Source organism: Elephantulus edwardii, unplaced genomic scaffold (assembly GCF_000299155.1).
Source record: "Elephantulus edwardii isolate Elephantulus edwardi_28Jun2011 unplaced genomic scaffold, EleEdw1.0 scaffold00054, whole genome shotgun sequence".
In the NCBI taxonomy this organism is placed as follows: Eukaryota; Metazoa; Chordata; class Mammalia; order Macroscelidea; family Macroscelididae; genus Elephantulus; species Elephantulus edwardii.
The window spans coordinates 295,509-309,107 of record NW_006399804.1 but is presented as its reverse complement, the minus strand read 5'-3'; positions in this window follow the sequence as shown (position 1 = coordinate 309,107).

Below are 13,599 nucleotides of genomic sequence, written 5' to 3'. Positions count from 1 at the left end.
TGATATCAATGATATTGTTCGGTAATTTCCACACTCTATTGGGTCACCTTGCTTTGGAATGGGAACAAATATCGATCTCTTACAGTGAGTTGGCCAGCTGGCTGTGCTATAGATTTCCTGGCACAACTTAGTGAGCACATCCAGGGCAGCATCTGTTTGTTAAAATAAATCAATTGGTATGCAGTCAACTCCTGGAGCCCTGTTTTTTTTGCCAATTCTTTCATAGCAACTTGAACTTCCTCCTTCATTACCATAGGTTCTTGCTCATATGTTATTTCATGAAATTCCTCTGTGCCAGCCAATTCCTTCTGATTCAGTGACTCTGTATACTCCTTCCATCTTCTTTTTCTACATCCTGGATCATTCAACATTCTACTGAAACGATCCTTAAGTATTGCCACCCATGGCTTGACTCTGTCCTGAAGCGCTTGCTGAAGAAGGTCAAGGACTGCAGTCTTCAATATGGATTGAAGCTCAATATCAAGAAAACAAAGATTCTCACCACTGGGCCAATTGGCAGCATCAGGATGGATGGTGAAGAGATTGAGATAGTTAACAGTTTTTAGTTTGCCTGGCTCCACAGTCAACACTCTTGGTAACAGCAGCCAGGAAATCAGGAGACAAATTGCATTGGGAAAGTCAGCTGTGAGGGACTGCTCAAGAGTGTGAGGGACCGCTCAAGAGTACTGAAGTGCAATGATGTCAGGCTGGAGACTAAGGTGTGCCTGATCCAGGCTATAGTCTTTGCAGTTACGTGCTATGCATCGGATAGTAGGACAGTAAATAGGGATGATAGAAAGAGAATTGATGCCTTTGAGCTGTGGTGCTGGAGAAGAGTGTTGAATATACCATGGACTGCTAAGAGAACAAACAGGTTTGTCCTGGAGAGGGTGAAACCAGAATGGTCCCTGAGTCAAGGATTTTGAAGCTTCGTCTGACATACTTTGGGCATGTTGCAAGGAGGGACTGGTCCTTGGAGAGGGACATCTTGTTTGGGAGAGTGGAGGGATGGCACAGGAGAGGAAGACCCTAGATGAGATGGATCGATTCTCTGAATGGAGTGGTGGGAAGGAATGTGTTTGAGACAGCGAGAGTGGCACAGGATAGAACGGCATTTAGGGCTCTTGTACTTAGGGTCGCTATGAGTCGCAAACGACTTAATGGTACATAACAACAACATTGAAGCTCAGGTGGCATAGATTTGAGGGGCTTGTACTAATTCAATGGCTGTGCTGCTCTATTGGTTTGAATCCAACAGCTGCTCTACAGGAGCAAGATGGGCAATCTCCTCCTACTTCCTTGGAAATGTGATGGAGGGTCAGCTATATGAGTCAGTTCTGACTTAAAAACAATGAAATTTTTTTATATCTACTAGAATGATTTTTGGAAGCAGGAGTGGCATCCACTTCTTAAACAACATGCCTCTGGAAAGTCTGTGCAATTTGAGAAATAATGATAGTTATAGAAAGGTCTTCTGTTCGTAGGGTTGCTATGAGCTGTGCTCTACTCAACACAACAACATCAACAACAGAATGACTATTATATGAGAAATGGAAACTAACACTTATTGGAAGGATTTGGAAAAATTGGAACAATTGGCATTGATGGTGGAAGTATATAATGGTATAATCACTATAGAAAATACTTTGGCAATTCATCAAAAGCTTAATGCAGAATAGCTATGTTCTCATAACTTCACTTCTAGTTATATATATATCAAATATTTGAAAGTAGGAGCCCAAACAGATCTTTGTACACCAATATGTATTATAATATTACTCATTATTCACAGTAACCATAAGGTAGAAACAATTGAAATGTTCATCAAAATTAAAAGATAATAATATGATGTAGATAAAGCTTTAAAAGGTTTAAGTCATTGCTGTGGAGGCAGAACTGACCCTCAGTCAACCATACAGCTGGTTCTTAAGGTATTAAATTACATGGCAGGAAATTGGCCTTGGGTGGTTTTCAATCATCAGTTAGACTTGGCCTTTTGATTAGCAACACAACACCCTACAGACTACGTCATCAGAGCTCCCTTGCAATAGAATATTACTTACCTATGAAACTAAGTTCAGATGTATGGTATAGCAAGAATGAACCATGAAGAAATTGTGCTGAGTAAGATAGATACCGAAAGAGCAAGCATTGCATAATCCCACTTATATGAAATCTCTGTAATAAGCAAATGCATAGAGATTAATATATTAATGGTTACTAAGAGTACCAGAGGAACGCATATCTGTATTTCATTGACTATGCAAAGGTATTTAACTATATGGATCACAACAAATTGTGGCTAACTTAAGGAGAATGAGAATCCCAGAACACTTAATTGTGTTCATGCAAAACCTATAATCAGATTTGGAAGCAGTCCTCAGAAAAGAGCAGGGAAGCACTGTAAGTCTCAAAATCAGGAAAGGAGTGTGACAGGAATGCATCCTGTCTCCATGACTTTTCAATCTATATGTAGAACAGATCACTCGGGAGACCGAACTTTAAGAGGAGGAATGTGGCATCTGGATTGGAGGAAGACTCATCAACAAACTGCATTATGCAGATGATACAATCTTGCTTGCCAAAACTGAGGAGGACCTGAAATGTTTGCTGCAGAAGGTCAAGGACTATAGTCTTCAATATGGATTGAAGCTCAACATCAAGAAAATAAAGCTTCTCACCAGTGGGCCAATTGGCAGCACCGTGCTATAGAGAGACTGAGATTGTTAACAATTACATCTTGCTGGGTTCCCTAATCAACACTTTTGGCAGTTGTTTTTGTTGTTACGTGCCATTGAGTTGCTTGCGACTCATAATGACCTTATGTACAACAGCCCTGAAACCCGCTCTATCCAGTGCCAATTTTACTGTCTCTGACACACCTACTCTCACTATCCTAGTCACTGAATCAATCCATGTCATCTGCATGTCATCGATGATCTTCCTGTATTTCTATGTCCCTCCACCCTTCCAAGTATGATGTCCCTTGCCAAGGAATGGCCCCTCCTTGCAACATGCCCAAAGTATATCAGATGAAGCCTCAGAATCAGCTTGGTTTCACTCTCTCTAGGACAAATATGCTTGTTCTTCTGGCAGTCCATGGTACATATTCAACACTCTTCTCCAGCAGCAGTCAGGAAATCAAAAGATGAATTGCATTAGGAATATCTGCTGTCAAGACCTCCCCAGAGTACTAAATAACAATGACATCAGTCTAGAGACTTAGGCGTGCCTGATCCAGGCCATGGTCTTTGCAGTTACTCACTATGCATCGGAAAGCTGGACAATGACTAAGGTTGATAGAAGAAGAGTCAATGCCTTTAGGCTTTGGTGCTGGAGAAGAGCATGCAACATACCATGGACTGTCAAGAGTCCTGGAGAGGTTGAAACTAAGTTTCTCCTTGGAGGCAAGGGTTTTGAAGCTCTGTCTCACAAACTTTGGTCATGTTGACAGGAAAGAACAGTCCTTAGAGAAGGACATCATGCTTAGAATGGTAGAGGGACAGTACAAGAGAGGAAGACCCTGCGTGAGATGAATTGACACAGTAAGTGGGATAATGACGGTAGGTGGTGTGTCAGAGATAGTGAAATTTCACTCATGATAGGGCAGGCTTCAGAGCTATTGTGCACAGAGTTGCTATAATTTTCAGGCAACTTGATGGCATATAACAACAACAACTGCAAGGGTGGGGAGGGAACTAAGAGTTAATACTTATGGGATGCTGCATTTCTTTTCAGGTGAACATCTGAAAATATATTAGAGTAGTGGCTTGTGTTCATAGAACTTTGTTAATATATTTATTATTACTAATTATATATGTAGAAATTACAAACATTACATTTATTTTATCATTATCATTTTATAATTTTAAATTCTGTTTGTTTTAAAATAGCAATCTAAGATTTTAAAAAAGACCCAAAGTGAATTTTATAGATTGACTGATAAGACATCATATGAGAAACACATTGTAGCAAATTAATAAGATGAGATATTGGAGAAGATTAAAAATATCCAAGAGAAAATGTAAAACAACAAAAACAAAAAAAATTAAAGAAAATAAAAACCCCACTCCACCACAAAAAAAAAATCAAACACCCAAACAGAATACCAGTAATCATCAAGGAGCTGATTTTACATGCAATTGAATAAAGAAAAGGGAAAACTTTACAGATTTTGTTAGACGACATCAAAAGCTTATTCATAATGAAAAAGGGATAAATCAGACCTCATCAAATGTTTTAAAACTCTGGTCTTTAAAATATACTGTATTGTGATTCTTTTATATATATATAAGCAACTAAACATTAAGAGAATGAAAAGGCAAGTTACATACTAGGAGGAAATGTTTGCAAAGACAGAAAGGGAGCTCTGGTGGCCTAGTGTCAAGAAGGTGCTCTGCAATCTTGAAGGCACCCTGTTCAAATGCACCAGATGCTCTAAGGGAGAAGGATGGACATTCTCGTCCTGTTCGATTAACTGCCTCTAAAAGCCTACTGTATGGTCAGCTATGGGTTAGATCCAACTTGATGGTACACAATAACAACAAACTATCTGGTAATTTATTTGTCTCAAGAATCCATAAGGAATATTTGGAAATCAAGAGGATGTAAACAAACACCACATTTTAAAGTTTGGGACCAAGCCCCAGTTTTGCTTCTCACCAGTGATTTGGCCAGGGATAAATGCCAACCTCTCTGAGCTTTTCATGTCTTATCTATGAATTGGCAAAAAAGAATCTTTCACTTACTTACTTCAGGGAATTGCTAAGAGGATCAAACAAATAATATATGTAAACGTGTTTTTACAAAATTGTAAATGCTACAAATGCAATTGATCTTGCTGTTTCAGGTTTGAAATTCTAGATAAAACAAGTGAAATTTAGAGCCAGAAATATTCCAGGGGGATTAGGAAAACCTAAAAAATGTTGAGAGACTTAGAGGCTATCAGAGCTTGTGCCAGATTTTTTTTTCACATTTTTAATTTCAGTGCAATGAGTGCTTCAAATCAGAGGGTCTGCAGCTGTTCCCAAAGCCATGTGTTCATCTTTAGAGAGTTTTAATCATCCATTATTGGAAGTAGTCAAGGGGAAAAGCCACTTAAAGAGCTTTGGTATTCCCATAATTAAATGATAAATGTTTGTCAAAGTAACTTTGATCAAATTTCACTTCCGTTTAATTCAACAATAAAGTGATCTTTCATGTTCTTTAGACATTCTGATGCATTTCAAATACTGATTATGAAACTCATTATTCATACCTGAAAAGGCTGCGCGCTGGAAACGGTGAGGTGTTTCCTTATCCATCTGTTCCCTTGATTCCCAAATATCTGCCACAGCAGCTGGCCCCTGGTGTTACTCCAGATTCGCTGGTAGATGGCCAGTCTGTAAATGTGCTTTCCGAACATGTGGTAATACAAGCGGAAGGTGCAGCCCTCTGTAGCAGTGGCATTAAGGATTGGGCTGAGTAAAGAAGCTCGGTTTTGGAATTCTTGTGGCTCTGAAGATTCTATGTAGAGATAGTGTCCTTTAGCTGTCCCCATGGTATTATCCTTCATTGGGCCTGTATTCAGTGTTGAAGTCGGACCTTGGTTCCTGGTCCAGTCAAAGTCATCTTCTGTATCTTGTTCCCAGTTACAAAGTCCATTTTCAAAGTTACACTGTAGTTCAGGTGCTGAAAGTTGGCATTAAATAACAAGTATTAATATAAATTAATTAAAATATATTAAGTAAAAGAACACTAAACCATAGCATTTCAATTTCTTTTCAACAGTTGTGATTAAAATGATTTAGAAAGAGTAAGCCCTATGTAATATATATTAAGTCACAATCTTTCCTGGAATGAAGATGAAATTGCTTCAGGCTATTATTTTCAGAACATCTTTTATGCCCAGTCCTGTTACTGTTACATTTCTCTATTTATATTACCATAACTCCAGGAAAATAATAGTGACCCCATAGCCTCTTCATTGCATCTACAGACTCAGTGGATTTCAACCTTAACTGGGGGTTATCATCACTAGGGAGCATTTAAAAAACATCAGAGCCAAGAACTCAGCTCCAGAGGCGTTGATTTAATTGGTCCACAAGGTAAGGTCATGTGTCAGGACCTTTTATAAGCTCCCTAGGTGACTCTAATATAGAGTTGAGGACATTCCTACCTTTCTGGGTCTTAAATATTTATGAATAATATGGATCATGTGGGAAAATTGGTTCTTTTTCATTGTAAAGCCTCACAATCAATACAATTTTTTAAAGACCTGGAGTGAGGTTTAGCAATCCACATTTTCAACAAGTACTCAAGATGCAGCTGTTTTCCAGGCCTCACTCTGAAAAATTCTCCCTGCTTCTGGCCTGTTTTCTCCAAGTTTTCCTGCACATTCATGCCAGGTCAAGAAGCCCTGGTGATATAGTGGGTTCAGTGTTAAGCTGCTGGCAGTAATTGGAACTCACAAGCTGCTCCATCAGAGAAAGGTAAGGCAGGCTCCTGCTGTCAAGCAGCCTCAGAAACCCAATGGGGCACTTGTATTTTTGTCCTACAAGGTGACTACGGGAATGAGTTTGGAGTTTGTGGAGTATGAAATAATAATTTCTCAATGACAGTATCATTTTCCTTCTCTCTAGAATCCTTTGACGTGTCTTGGTTTGATATAAACTTGTTGTTGTATACCAGAGTCGTTTTTAACCCATAGCTGACCCTCCCCTCCAGCAGGTTTTCAGAGACAATCAATCGCTTGGGAGGAAATTGCCCATCATTCTCCAGTGAAGCAGCTGGTGGACTTGAACTATGTGCCTTTGGTATTGCAGGGGAGCTTCTTACCTGAGCTCAATACAAATAAATAAACAAACTTTCAAACGTATTTTTAAGTTTCTATTAAACCAGGACTATCTTTAAAGGGAACTCTGGTGGAATATTGGGTAAAGGAATTGAACTCTCAACCTAACAGTGATTCACATCTTCTAGCTGCTTCACATGTGAAAGATAGGCAATCTCCTGTGCGGTTTACTGTCTCTGAAAACCCAGTGGAGAATCAACTATGAGTTGCTTCCAACTTGATGACAATCAGTTGAGTTGTTGAGTTGATCTTTAGAGTTTATATAAACCTGACAGCCATAATAGGTAAGAGGGTCAGAGGAGAAAGCAGAGATTAGCAAATGGATAGGCAAAGTGAGGGGAAAGAAAAAATACAATGAAGTTTTGATAGGATGTTGTAAAGTAATGGCATTATACATTGGTAATTATTGTTAGGAAAGAAAACATGTATGAGTGACTGAAAGAAAACCACAATAATAAAATAATTTTAATAAAAAAATAAGTTTATTTTAAACGTCTAGCTTTAAAGCATCATCTTCCTGAAATCAAAATTCTCTTTGTCCCCAGTTAGCCTTTTTTCATAGAGCATTGGTGGCGCAATCATTAAACAAACGACTGCAAACTGAAAGGCTGCCAGTTCAAACCACACAGCAGTTGAAAGGTAAAAACACTGGCTCCTTGAAAGACTACACACACACAGAATAGATAAAAACCCAATGGATCTGTCACAGGAGGCTGTCATGAGTCAGGGTCAATTCAACAAGATATCAAAACCAACAATCCTTCCCTTTGGACTTCAATTTCTTTTCCCATTTCTATTTAAAGCTGAAGGAAGGTTAAGCCCCTTACCTGTCTTTGACTGTATCTTATCAATGGTGGCCTTTTCCTCACATAAAGCTAGAGCTCCTTTGAGTAGCAGCAATTACATTTCTAACTTCCTTTATAATCTAGAGTTTATTAGCCCATTATTAAGTGAATATCCACCTCCATTTCTAGATTAATATAGGAGCACATTAATTTTTCAAAATGGGAGCCTTTTTTGACACTAAGTATCTGTTCTAGAATTAATGAACTAGAAACTTGATTTGATATTATTTGGGCAGAGCTGACAGGACTTAGAATTAACCAAGTTCCATATTTAACTTCATTTGCACAGTTTAATATTTCTTAAAAGATAAACATCAGCTGTCCTTTAATTACTCATCCTAGTCACTGCATTTGGAAGCAAAGGTGAACAAATACTCTCAAACAATAAATAACCGTCTATGTGCATAAACGCAGCCAGGCAAGAACAAATCATCTGTCTCTGAAACCACAGAACAGGAGCTTGGACCTAATGAAGGGAAACAAGTAAGTAAATGTCAAATGGGGGATGAGCACTCATTTGATATTTCCTCACTTGTGACTAATCAAGCCCAGATGTGATGTGAGCTGGGGACCCAGTGTACTCTCCAGATGTCAGTCTTTGTCTGTGAAGCAGAAGGAGAATGTCAAGTTGTTGAATTTTTGACACACACTTGGCACTAAAGCCAACGGATTTTTTCACGCTACCTTCCTTCATACTGACTGCACGCTCAATCTGCCTTTCCAATGGAATGTAGAGCTCCACCCTTTAAAGGAAAAAAAAACCCCCATGTCTCTATACATAATGAGAAAACACTGGATGTCAGCATGGATTCCACTATGTCTAATGCATTCTGTGAAATAAGTGGTTATGCCTGAGTGGAAATTTATGAAAGAAAAGTCACGGTCTACTGCCACTACTATTTTCTTAAACTAATACACGGTATGAAAATATGTTGCTATTGCAGAATCTCATTCTACTAAAATAACATCAAGAAATCTGAAGGATAATTTGCATATTTTTAGCAAAACTTGCTCATTTTTAGAGAGAATTTTGAATGCTTGAAACATCTTGTAAATTTGCAGTTATTTTAAACTAAGTAATGCATCTGATACAGGCTATGGTCTTTGCAATCACTTGTTATGCATCAGAGAGTTGGACAATAACTAGGGATAGTAGAAGGAGAATTGATGCCTTTGAGCTGTGGCGCTGGAGAAGAATGTTGAGGGTAACATGGACTGCTAAGAAAACAAACAGATTCACCCTGGAGAGGGTTAAATCAGGCTGCTCCTTGAAAGCAAGGTTTCTGGGGCTTTGTCTGACATACTTTGGACATGTTGTAAGGAGGGACAGGTCTTTGGAGAGGGACATCATGCTTGGGAGGGTGGAGGGACGGTGCAAGAAGGGAAGGCCCTCTATGAGGTGGATTGATTCAGTGACTGGGGTAATCAGGATGGATGTATCAGAGGCAGTGAGATTGGCACAGGATAAATCAAGGTTTAGGGCTGTTGTACATAGGGTCGCTATGAGTTGCAAGCGACTGGAAGGCACATAACAACAATGTATCTTCTAAGTGTTACTGTCACAATAATCCATTTTATTTATATTCACTCAAATACTAGTTGTGTGATAAGAGGTATGGTAATTTGTACTTTAAAATGCTTTACCATATTAGAGATAAATAATCACATATATTTAAAACTCTCTAGAATTATTTATATAAAATTTTCTTAATGTACTGTTTCCTACATGTCAACAAAAAAAAAGAAAACTGTCCATGAGATGGATTTATATGCTGACTACAATAGTGGCTCAAGCACGGCACAGGACAGGGCAGGGTCTGATCTGTTGTCAACAGGATCTCCATTAGTCAATGGGAGGTACATAGCAACAGCAATAACAAATGTTCCACTCTTATTTAAGGAGCTTTCTATGACCCCACTTCCCTTATAATTAGTCTTTCAATTTAATGGCCTATAATTCAATATTTAAAAACTGGAGATATTTCAAGATCAAGAATCTAAATTTTTAGTCATGCAAACTCTGTCTCTGAAAGATTTCTAAAATAAAAAAAACACGCACACACAACAAAACAACTCTGATCTCCTGATTTCTTTCCAACATTAAGTTCATTAGGCACTATTTCACAGAGCTCCGTTGACCTAGTGGGAAGAAGGTGCACTATAATCCCAAAGGTATGAAGTTTGAGCCCACCAGCTGCTTCCCAGAAGAAAGATGGGCAATCTCCTCCCATGCAATTAACGATCTCTGAAAACTCACTGGAGGGTCAATTATGGGTCAGCTCTGACTCAATGATATGCAATAATAACAACAACAAGGTACTATTTGCATGTAGGTTTCAAACCTGCACAATCATTGGAACTTAAACATTATAAGTACAAATCCAAACATTTGGACAATTTAAACCAGAAACAACTTATTTTTGACACACCTAGGGCTTATCTGTCACTCTACATTCTCTATAACAAAAAATATGACCAAATAGCCCCTTGTAAATACTTTCTCAAAATTAAGTGCCTTTATCTTCATCCTCCCAATTCATTGGGAAAGTATGCATTCAGGAACCTCTCCAGAGTGCTAAAGAGAAACAATGCCAGTCTAGAGACTAAGGTGCACTTGATTCAGACCATGGTCTTTGCAATTACTTGCTATGCATCACAAAGCTGGACAATGAATAAGGATGACAGAAGAAGAATTGATATCTTTGAGTTGTGATGCTGGAGAAGAGTACTAAACATACCCTTAACTGTCAAGAGAACAGACCTGTCTGTCCTGGAAAGGGTGAAGCCAGGTTGCTCCTTGGAGGCAAGGATATTTAAGCTCTGTCTCATGTCCTTTGGGAATGTTGCCAGGTAAGACGACTTCTTGGAGAAGGACATCATGCTTGGCAGGGTGAAGGAATGGTGGAGGAGAGGAAGACTCCAGATGAGATAGATTGAACAATAATTGAGAGAATGGGGGCAGCTGTGTCAGAGTCAGTGAGACTGGCTCAGGATAGGGCAGCATTCAGAGCTATTGTACATATGGACAGTATGAGTCACAATTGACTCAAAATCACAACAACAACAATCTCTATCATCTTAAATAAAGAAAAGCTTCCTTCGCACATACTACAAAGATCTGCAAATCTGCCTTCCTGCTATTTTTTCCATCTTTGCCTTGTACATTAATTTCTTTAATAATCTTGCACCAACCATACTATCTTCCATTTGCCATGCAGTCACAGAAGGGGATTTTGCATATAAGATTTTGTTTCTAACTTTAGGCCTTTGCTGAGTAATAACTTCTAAAAAACCTCCATTGCCTTTATTAGAAAAACTTATGTCACTCATCTGTGTAACAACTCTCACAGATGCAGTTAAACATTTACTCATTTATTGACTAATATCTACCTCCTCTATTAGTCTCCAGACTGTAAGGGTGCAGTTGTAGTCATCATATCTCAAACAAAAATAAATTGCCTTGGAGTTGATGCAAATTCATGATCACCTGATCTTGTCAGAATAAATCTGTGCTCCATGGTTTTCATAAATACATCATCAGGTTTTCCTTCCAAAGTGCCTCTGAGTAGGCTTGACTATCAAACAATTAGGTAAACAGACCAGAAGCACCTTTTCTTTTCTTTTTTAAATTTTTATTATTTTTTGTGTGTGTACCGTCATATGGGATCTGACTGGTACAGGAGGAGATTTTCCCTCCTTCTTCAGCAGAGCATCTAGTACATTCACACCATGTACCTCTGGGATTGCAGTGCAGCTTCTTGCCACTAGGGCACCAGAGCAACCTAAGAAGCACTTTTTTCCATTTGTATCATCTAAAATTTATTCACAGGATGAGGATGACAGGATAGGACAGGGTTCAAATCTGTTCTCCTTTGGGTCACTATGAGTTATACTCAAAGACACATAACACCACCAACTTATTAAGAGGTAGCTCTGGTGATGAAGCCCATAGTGAATTGCATTGTGAACCTTAAGGCTGTGCGTCTCTGGAGGTTTGACTCAAGCAGCTTCATAGGAAAATGATGGCTAGACTCTTCTATTGTTTTACTGCCTGGAAAAGCCACTGTAGTGTTGCTATGTGTACAACTCAACAATATTAAGTTATTTTTAACAAATACTGACGACCTAAATAAGAAACAATGATGCAATAAATACACTTTCAGATACTAAGTAAAAGCTTATTAATTCAAACCCACCTGCAACTCTCTGAAACAAAAGACCTGATAATCTTCTTCTGTAAAACCCCCCTGACAATCTCCTTCCCCAAAATCCCCTAATACAGTCCTACTCTGCCATATAGGGGTGCTATAAATCCAAGTTTACTCAATGGCAATAGATTGGTTTGAATTTGGGTGATTTAAACACTAATGGCCTCTTTAATATTCATCAGCTTTGGAAATATGATTTCTGTAAAATAGCTTGTTTAACAAGAAAACAGCAAACTTAAGGTGGTCTGGTGGTCAAATAGTAAGGAGCTGTGTTGTGAACTCAAAGGCACACAGCTCAAATCAAACAGCTGTTCTGCGGAAGAAAAATGGCAAATCTCCTCCCATGTGATTTACAGGGTAAGCTGTGAGCTGGTCCTGACTCAAGAGCACATAACAACAATGAACAAGGAGAGTGATGAAGAATGAAGACACTTACCACAGTCGGTCTCATCACTATTATCACCACAGTCATCCACTAGATCACATAGCCGAAGCTTCTCCACACAGGCCTTAGTGTGTCTACACCAGAAATGATCTGGCCCTTCACAGCTCTCAGCCGGAAGAGGAAGAGAACAGTTTTCAAATCTGATGTCATCAATAGCTGAGACTCCATCATAAATGCCAAGACTGACTTTATCTAACGACAAATAGAAGGACTGAGACAAACGCCCAAGCTGAATGAAGACCTCTGACCACTGGTTGCCCTGGTTGTACAGGACTCTCCAGAGCACTGTGGAGTCGTTGAATTCTCCCACGTGCAGCTGCAGCTCAGCTGCTCCCACTGACAAGCCATAGTTATAAAACCTGGAAAAGAGGAGCCAGGGAAAGTAAAAATGACTGACGGGATATTCCAAACATTCAATTTTTAAACTCTAGCACTCAGCCAACAATTAATAATTCATTATCATGAATGGAGCCTTTATTTCCTGCAGGAATTGTAGCTTGTACAAGCTTATCTGCTGGGGTGCACACTCTGGTTCTCTGGACCCTGGGAGCCTTTCTCCAGAGTTCAACACAGAACCCAGGGAGCAGTCTTAATTAAATTATAATCCACGTTGGAGGGGAAAAGTCCCTTTCATCTTAAGAAATGAGCACAACAAATACTGATAACATGCTCCAAAGCAAAATGCTAATTGTGTGACTTTAATGTGATAGTTATTTTTAATGTGAAGCCAGGAGCAAACTACCACTACTAGAGTGCTAAAAGATGCCTGCAACCACCAGGCTGAAGTTTCCTGTTCAATCTGTATGTGTGACAAATAGGGGATGCACTATGTGATCAACATTTCCTCTAGGAAAATAAGCATTTGTGCACCAGTTGTGTCTGCCAACCTTCGGGGAACCATAGCCAGTTAAATTTAACATGTTTTCACTAAATATAAAGACAGTAAAAGTATGCTTCATCAGCATTTTCATGTTTTGTTAAGACATAAAGCAGGGTGTCTTAAAAGATTGTCTCTGACTGAGAAGACAATTCTACTTTTTTTCTAGAAATCGCAAATGCCCTGCTGAGCTTCAAAAGAAACATCTCCACAGCTGGTCTCCATTTCACAGAATTCTACTTGTCTGTTGCCCACACCTGGACTTTCAGCCTTTGTCAATATGTTCATACAAAAACAGTAATATAAAGGAAAAAAATATATAAGGAAACATCATCACTGTTATTACTATGTCACTAGTAAAATCCTCACAGGTACCAGCAAGATTCCAAATG